The sequence below is a fragment of the Orycteropus afer genome, unplaced genomic scaffold, assembly GCF_000298275.1.
Source record: "Orycteropus afer afer isolate SDZICR_OR568_19922 unplaced genomic scaffold, OryAfe1.0 scaffold00113, whole genome shotgun sequence".
NCBI classification, from domain to species: Eukaryota; Metazoa; Chordata; class Mammalia; order Tubulidentata; family Orycteropodidae; genus Orycteropus; species Orycteropus afer.
Genome location: NW_006921700.1, coordinates 8,451,117 through 8,460,183, shown reverse-complemented (window position 1 = coordinate 8,460,183; position 9,067 = coordinate 8,451,117).

The window sequence follows — 9,067 nt, the reverse complement described above, 5'->3', positions numbered from 1 at the left end:
AGAGACATAAGTCAATCACAGAAGGACAAATATAGTATTAGTTTGTTGTTGTGGAAGGTCAAGGAAAGGTATATATATGGAGGGAAAATTTCTTTGTTGGTTGCCAGGGGTGGGAGGGGAGGGCAGGGAAGGGAACACTGAGAAAAAAAAATGCATTGAGCCATGTCACTTCAGTTTTGTGTATTTCACTGTACATAAATTATATTTCAATAAAATGCATTAAAAAAAAGTAGGGAAGGAAGAAAAGACCAAAATGGGTGTCAGAAGAGACTCTGAAACTTGCCCTTGAGTGAAGAGTAGCTAAAGCAAATGGAAGAAATGACAAAAGAGCTAAACAGAAGGTTTCAAAGAGCAGCTCAAGAGATAAAGTCAATTATTAAAATGAAATGTGCAAAGACATGGAGTTGGAAAGCCGAAAGGAAAGAACACAACTTGTCAGTTCTCAAGCTGAAAGAAAATAACTGAAGAGGAATTTTAAGCCTAGAGTTGCAATATTGAAAGATTCTATGGGGAATATATTGAATGATGCAGGAAACATCAAAAGAAGATGGAAGGAATACACAGAGTCACTGAACCAAAAAGAATAGGTTGATGTTCATCCATTTCAGGAGGTGGCATATGATCAAGAAACAATGGTATTGAGGGAAGAAGTTGAAGCTGCATTGAAGAAAGTGGTGATAAATAAGGATCCAGGAATTGATAGACTACCCATTGAGATGTTTCAACAAATGGATGCCACACTGGAGACACTCACTTGGCTATGCCAAGAGATTTGGAAGACAACTACCTGGCCAACTGACTGGAAAAGATCCATATTTGTACCCATTCCAAAGAAAGGTGATCTCACAGAATGTGGAAATTATTGAAAAATATCATTAATATCACATGCAAGTAAAATCTTACTGAAGATAATTCAAAAACGGTTACAGCAATATATTGACGGAGAACTTCCAGAAATGCAAGCTAGATTCAGAAGAGGACGTGGAATGAGGGATGTCATTGCTGATGTCAGATGGATCTTGGCTCAAAGCAAAGAATACCAGAAGGATGTTTACTGGTGTTTTATTGACTATGCAAAAACATTTGTTTGTGTGGATCATAACAAATTATGGATAACATTGAGAAGACTGGGAATTCCAGAACATTTAGTTGTACTCATGAGGAACCTGTACATGGACCAGGAGGCTGTCCTTTGAACAGAACAAAGGGACCCTGCATGGTTTAAAATTAAGAATGGAGTGTGTCAGGGATGTATCCTTTCACCATACTTATTCAATGTTTATGCCGAACAAACAATCCAAGAATCTGGACTATATGGAAGAATCATTAACAACCTGTGTTATGCAAATGACACATCTTTGCTCACTGAAAGTGAGGAAGACTTAAAACACTTACTGATGAAGATTGAAGACTACAGTCTGCAGTATGGATTACATCTCAATATAAAGAAAACAAAAATCTTCACAACGGTACCACTAAGCAGCATCATGATAAGCGGAGAAAAGATTGAAGTTGCTAAAGACTTCATATTACTTGGTTCTACAATCAACACTAATGGGAGCAATAGTCAAGATACCAGATGTCATATAGCATCGGAGAAATCTGCTGTAAAGGACCTCTTTCAAGTGCTGAGGAGCAAAGGTGTATTTCCTTGAAGACCAAAGTGCACTTGACACAAGCCATGGTATTTTCAATTGTCTCATATGCATGTGAGAGCTGGACAATGAAAAAGGAAGACCAAATTAGAGTTAATGTTTTTGAATTGTGGTGTTGGTGAAGAATGCTGAAAGTACCATGGACTGCTAAAAGAAATAACAAATCTGTCCTGGAAGAAGTGCAGCTGGAATGCTCCTTGGAAGGGAGAATGGCCAAACTTTGCCTCACCTACATTGGTAATGTTGTCAGAAGGGACCTTTCCTTGGAGAAAGATATCATGCTTGGCAAAGTGGAGGGACAACGAAAAAGGGAAAGGCCCTCAATGAGATGGATTGACACAGTGGCTGCAATGATGGGCTCAAGTATAGCAAAGATCATGGGGCTGGCACAGGACTGGGCAGTGTTTTGTTCTGCTGTACATGAAGCTGCTATGACTTGGAGATGACTCGATGGCACCTAACAGCAACAGCAACATGGAATAAAATATTCCAGATTAGCCATCCCTTTCACCTTTCCACCAGGCTCCCTTTCACATGGACTTGACCACGTCAACCTCTTTACTTACTTGTCCTTTGACAATGTTGCATGCTTTCTCTTGCTCCCTTTCCTTTTTGAGTGATCTTGCCTCTCTACCTGAGGCCAGCTCTCCGTACTTCCTTATATGGCAAATCCCTCCTACTCACCATCATCTGACACTCTTCCTACTCTCCCATCTTCAGTTGTTGGTGCTTTATCCTCACCCAGGCACATGTTTATTATAACCTCTCCACTCTGTGGGAGTTGGAAGCAGGAGATTGGGACACGCATAACTGACCTTTAAAGTCTGTGCCAATTCCAAGCTTCTTTGGTTCTGTGCAATCGTTGAGGATTGGAGCTTCAGGTTAGACTTTTTATATACCAGTAAGGATTTGAAGGATAAAGGACTTTGGGAAAAAAAAAACAGAGAAAAAGATACATTAACTTGTATTTGTTCTTATGTTGTTTTATAAGACACTTAAAAGGGTTACCCAAGTTAAGCTGTAATGTTCCCTATAGGCAAGGCTCTTGTTTTTCTAATGCATGACTTTTGCTCTGCCCCTATCCTCACACTTAGTATTCAAACAGGGTTCTATATGCAGAGATGTGGTGACATAGTTAAGATATTTTATTTTGGAAAATTGAAAAGAAAAATTGCTAACCTGTCACTTGGCTTCATTGAAATGATTCCACTGTCCTCTCTTTTCCCTTCCTTCTCCTTTTTCTCCTCTTCTTCCTTCTCCTCCTCCAGCTAGCATCTCAGGGGACAATGTAGGTGCGAGAAGGAGATGGAACACTCCATGTCACCCAGAAGGAACTTATTTGTGGCCCTAGTAACACCAAGGGATCCTAGACTAAGTGCAGAAAGCTATTCTGAAAACAGGATTCCATAATTATAGGATAGCCCTACAGACTAGTAGTGTTTGTTAGATTTCGGAAAACAAGCTTGGGAAGCAGATTGAGATCCATGTATGGGCATACCTCATTTTATTGTGCTTCACAGATATTGTACTTTTTTACAAATTGAAGTTTCGTGGCCACCCTGAGTTGAGCAAGTGTATTGGTACCACTTTTCCAACAGCACATGCTTACTTCATGTCTCTGTGTCACATTTTGGTAAGTCTCATAATACTGAAAACTTTTACATAGTGCTAGCACACTTAATAGACTACTGTATAGTATAAACATAACTTTTATATGCACCGAGAAACCAACAACAACAACAAAAATTATGTGACTTACTCTTTATTGTGATATTCACTTTATTGCAGTGGTCTGGGACTGAACCTGCAATATCTCCAAGGTAGGCCTGTACCTATTTGGCAGATAGGAAAATTGAGGCTAAGATGGTCTAAATCACATGCTCAGTTGGAAACACTGGGGTTGAAAACCAAGGTCCTTACTGCCTGTTCTCTAATTGTTAAGGCCAAAGTGCTGGCACCAAGGATGGCTGGGCCCCCTTCCCTGTGCATGTGGCATCTGCTCTACAGAAAATGTCCTTATTCACTAACCCTTCCCTTATGGCTTCCACAGAGATTTTTCTCTCTCACAAATGATTGTTCATAAAAGAGTCCTGTCAAGGAACTGGCATATCCCTTGATGGTCCATTAGATAAGGAGTGCTGACATTAACTTATTTGCCTAATGAGTAACACAGTACAGTCTTGGGTTGATAAGTACACCACTTACACTGAGACCTTTCACTCACATGCAGCTTTGTAAAATGGACATCCCTGTAGAAACCAATTGAATCTTGTTGGTGTCTGGGATAATGAACAATGTCAGCATACTTCAGAGATTAAAGAGCCATACCAAAGGGAAGTGGCAAAAGAAGAGATTAGCCATGCTCACTGGAGATGTCAGCTGAAGCAGAAGGTCACTGTGGGCCCCTGTGGTTGGACTGTGTTCCCCCCCTGCAGGATCCACATTAGCTGACACAACCCTCTACTTTTTGTTATCTAAAAGCCTACAGCTTTGACTCTCAAGATTTCACTGAAAGTACCTGATTTCCAAGAATGTTCATGTTGGATGACCTTCGCAGCAAGTTGTAAGACTAAAAATGTTAGCAGGCTTCCCAAATAGGTTTCCAGCTATTATTAAGGTTATGTTTTGACCTGCAACCCAAGCCTCCATGCAATGATCATCAGGGGTGTAATCAGTGGGGCCAGATGGAAATATAAAATGTCTGTGTCCTCTCTCTTTACAGATGTTGTCTTTGCACTAAAATTTACAAAGAGGAGGGTCTTTGAAGTGTCCTCATAAACTGACACCTGGGGGGCATGTGGCCTCGTCTTTCTTTCTTCTTGCTACATACTGATTGATGGGCAAACACAATTAGGATTTATTCAGCAACAGGAAAGAGCAGGGCTGAAGAAATGAAGATTTAATTTCTAATTAAATGCTTCTTTTCCCTGCCTGTGCATAGAATCACCTGTGCATTTTCTTACTGCTCTTGGTTGCTGTTGTTTTTTATACAGGTACTTGTGCTTCTCCTATTTGTGCTGAACCAAAGTTTCCAGGGCAGAAGCGATGTAACTGACTTTACATAGAATTCACATGTGATTCTCAGGCTTGGCCTGGGTTGAAAATTCCTAATACTTTTGCAGGAAAGATTTGGCTGTGCAAATCCAGGATTTTTGCTTTCTTTATATTGAGGTATAATTCATACTGTAGACTGTAGTCTTCAATCTTCATCAGTAAGTGTTTCAAATCATCCTCACTTTCAGTGAGCAAAGATTGGTCATCTGCATAATGCAGGTTGTTAATGAATCTTCCTCTGATCCTTCTTGATGTAGTCCACCTTCTTGGATTATTTGTTCAGCATACGGATTGAATTAAGTATGGTGAAAGGATACAACCCTGACACACTCCATTCTTGATTTTAAACCATGCAGGGTCCCTTTGTTCTGTTTGAATGACAGCCTCCTGGTCTATGTACAGGTTCCTCATGAGTACATCTATAATTTCAGATCAGAAGACCAGTTAGTATGGAGCAGAGCAAATGGGCCTGAAACACAGCAAGCAAAGTGATCAAAAGTAGATGGGATGGAAAGTGAAATCCAAAATGAAACAATGAAGGGAGAGTTAGAATAAAGAGGCACAGATGACAACTGGGATATGACCCTGATTTTAGATAAAGCCTGGTTTCTCTTGTTCTAGTTGGTAGGTGCCTTCAAGTTGATTTCCAACTAATAGCGACCCAATATGACAGGGTAGAACTGACCCACAGGGTTTTCTAGACTGTAATCTTTACAGCAATAGATCACCATGTCTTTCTCCCACAGAGGCATTGGTTTGATTTGAACCACCAGCCTTTCAGTTAGCACCTGAGCATCTAACCTAGTTTTGTATTCTATGCTTTTACTGAGCCAGGATGTCCAAGAAAGAGTATAGAGTTGTGACTACAGTGTAGGACAACAGGTTTGGACAGATTCTGACTCAAATGTAGCCCAAGGGTGGGAGAGCTGTTGGATTAGGAGGTTCACACAATGAACTCTACACAGTGGCACATAGATTCCAAATAAAATAAGTTTAAGAATTAAAGAATGACTTTAGGTACATGTGTGTACAACATATGTTCATCCTGCAAAGGGTTCTTGACACAATTGACTATGTTTATTAGTAAGTAACATATGTCCAAAATTTTACTAAGGGGATATAAAGAAGTAAAAATTACATTGGATTTCAAATCTGATTTTGAAGGTGTTAAATCTGTGATTTAGCCTTACACAGAAATGGGAGATTAAAGGGGAGAGAAATCAGAATAGGTTGAGTTCATGTCTTCCTGGGCCTCTACTGGCTCCTGTACTTCAGAGATGCCAAATGACTTATCCTTCTTAGCCAGCCAGGCAGTTTCACATCTCTTTCCATTGCTCATGCTGCTTCCTCTGCCTGACCAAACTACAAACAACCACCACCACCCTATAGTCACAGCACTCACTGCCTGTGCTGCATTTGGTATTCAGCTTCACTGGCATCCCTTGTATAAATCTTTTACCGACCTCCATCTACCTCTGACAACCAATACTGCCTCCCCTGTGCCTAACTTTCTGGTTTGCAAACTTGTCTTCCTTCTTGAGTAAAACCCTTTTGGAGCAGAAACTAAGACTTTTTAGCTCTCATCCTAGCTCTGGCCCTGTGGACAGTAAGTGCTCAATAAATGCGAACGGAAAGAATAAAAGAAGATCTCACAAAGGAGGTATGATTGAGCTACACCTTGAAAAGTGGATGGGATTGAATGGCAGGCAAAGGACTTTGATTACATTCAGTACTTGAATGCAAGGTCCCTTAACTATCTTACTGTCATGAAGACAAATATCTATATTGACAATCTTCTGATTTTAATTTTGTATGATAATATTAATTTAATTTGTATTGAGTGTGGGTTATATAGCAGGAAGTTTTCTATGGATTTATATATATTAACCCATATTATCCACAGGTTAATCCCTATGAGGTAGGTGACCTCAAAGGGTCATGACTTTCCTATGAGGTAGGTCATCTTGTAGCTGAAGGAACTGAAGCTCAAATTACCGTTGACAAGAATTAGCAAAGATGAGCTTTGAATCCATACATAGTCTGCTTTTGGAGCCTACATGCTTAACCATTTGTGCAGTACTTTGGGTGACCAATTATTCCAGTTTGCCCTGGACTGAAAGACTTCCTGGGATGCATGTCTTTCAGTGCTGAAACCAAGAAAGTCCTGGACAAACTGGGATAAATTGGTTATTCTGTGGCCCAGGATCAATGCAACTCCAATGAAGTCTTGAGGGCCATGGAGTAACCAGGGTTCAGGATCAAAAATGGATGTGGGGTTCTCTGCTGTTAAATGGTAGAACCACCTGGGTAGATTTAAAAAGGAAAAAAAAGCAAACAAACAAATAAAAAGCAACGTTGCCAGGCCCCACACAGGAGCAATTAAGTAAGAATTTTGGTGGGACAGCCCAGGCATTAGAAAAAAATTAAAGTTGTTTAGGTGATTCTAATATACAGCCAAAGCTGAGAACCACTGGTAAAGTTCTGAGTAGTGGAGCCTTCAGGCAGCAAGATCTGTAGGAATGAAATTGGAGAAGAGGGTAAGACACAGGTGTGATCAAGGGGCCTTATCGATAGCAAAATCCACAATTCAGATTGGGTGTATGGCCCCAGGAGGTCATGAAATAGAGGAAGAGTGAGACAAGCACAACAAGCAAAAGGATAATCGGTAAAAGGAGTTTGGTGACTTAGATCCAGCTGAGTCCTCCAGGCCTATTACAGGCAATTTCTTGGACAGATAATGAAAGCAGCTGACCAATTGCCTAATCCAGGGGCTGGATTTGTTCAAGTCATTGTCATAGACACTTTCTACCCATCCTGCTATTCACCTTACAGACCTGGCCTGCCTGCAACTACCTCTATTCAAGAGAACCATGGGGTACAACTGAATAAGTGAAAGGAGCAGGCTCATGAAAAAGCAAACAAACAAACAAAAAACAGCATTTGCCATGGAGTCAACTGCAACTCCCCATGTGTGTCAAAGGAGAACTGTGCTGATTTTTTAGAAGTTTATTATTAGACTTTTCTTCCAAGGTACCTCTGGGTGGATTTGAACCTCCAACGTTTCAGTTAGTATGGAATGTGTTAACTCTATGCACCACCCAGGGATTCTACAGGCTTGAGTACTCTAAGCAAATGCAAGTTGTTTGAAAACACTTACTTCACAAAATGATTCACAATGTTGTTGTTGTTGTTAGGTGCTGTTGAGTTGTCTCTGACTCATAGCGACCCTATGCACAGCAGAACGAAACACTGCCTGGTCCTGAGCCAGCACCATGATCCTTGCTATACTTGAACCCATCGCCGTTGCCACAGTGTCAATCCGTGTCTTTGAGGGCCTTCCCCTCTTTTTTCGACCCTCCAACTTACCAAGCATGACATCCTTCTCCATGGAATGGTCCCTTCTGACAACATGACCAAAGTATGTGAGACGAAGTCTGACCATTCTTGCCTCCAAGGAGCATTCTGGTTGCACTTCCTCCAGGACAGACCTGTTATTTCTTTTAGCAGTCCATGGCACTTTCAGCATTCTTTGCCAACACCATAGCTCAAAAGCATCAATTCTTCAGTCTTCCTTATTCATTGTCCAACTCTCGCATGCATATGAAGTGATTAAAACTCCCATGGTTTGTGTCAGGTGCACCTTAGTCTTCAAGGAGACATCTTTGCTCTTCAGCACTTGAAAGAAGTTCTTTGCAGCCAACTTTCTCAGTGTTATACATCATTTGATGTCCTTACTGCTGCTTCCATTGACGTTGATTGTTGAACCAAGTAAGGTGAAGCCTTTGACAATTTCAATCTCTTCTCCATTTAGCATAATGTTGCTTATAGGACCAGTTGTGAGGATTTTTGTTTTCTTTGTATTGAGATGTAATCCATACCGCAGACTGTATTCTTCAATCTTCATCAGTAAGTACTTCAAGTCATCCTCACTTTCAGCAAGAAAATTTGTGTTATCAGAGTATCACAGGTTGTTAATGATTCTTCCTCCAATCCTAATGTCACTTGCTTCTTCATATAATCCAGCTTCTTGGATTATTTGCTCAGCATACAGATTGAATAAGTATGGAGAAAGGATCCAAGACTGATGCACTCCCTTCTTCACAATGAGACTTGTTTAAATAGCAAGGTTCCCTGAACCAACTGATTTTATTTTATTTGAAATCATTTCAATAATAGTTTTCCATAAGCACATCGGGTAAGAATAGTGAGCTAAGTTTCAAAAGATAATTATTCTTGGAGTTCCGGCAAGATGGTGGAGTAGGCAGAAGGATTGCACAGACCCTCTTCAACAAAGAAAAGGGAAACCAATTAACACAGACACAGAAGATAATCTTGGACCCCTGAGCCTTGAAGGGAAG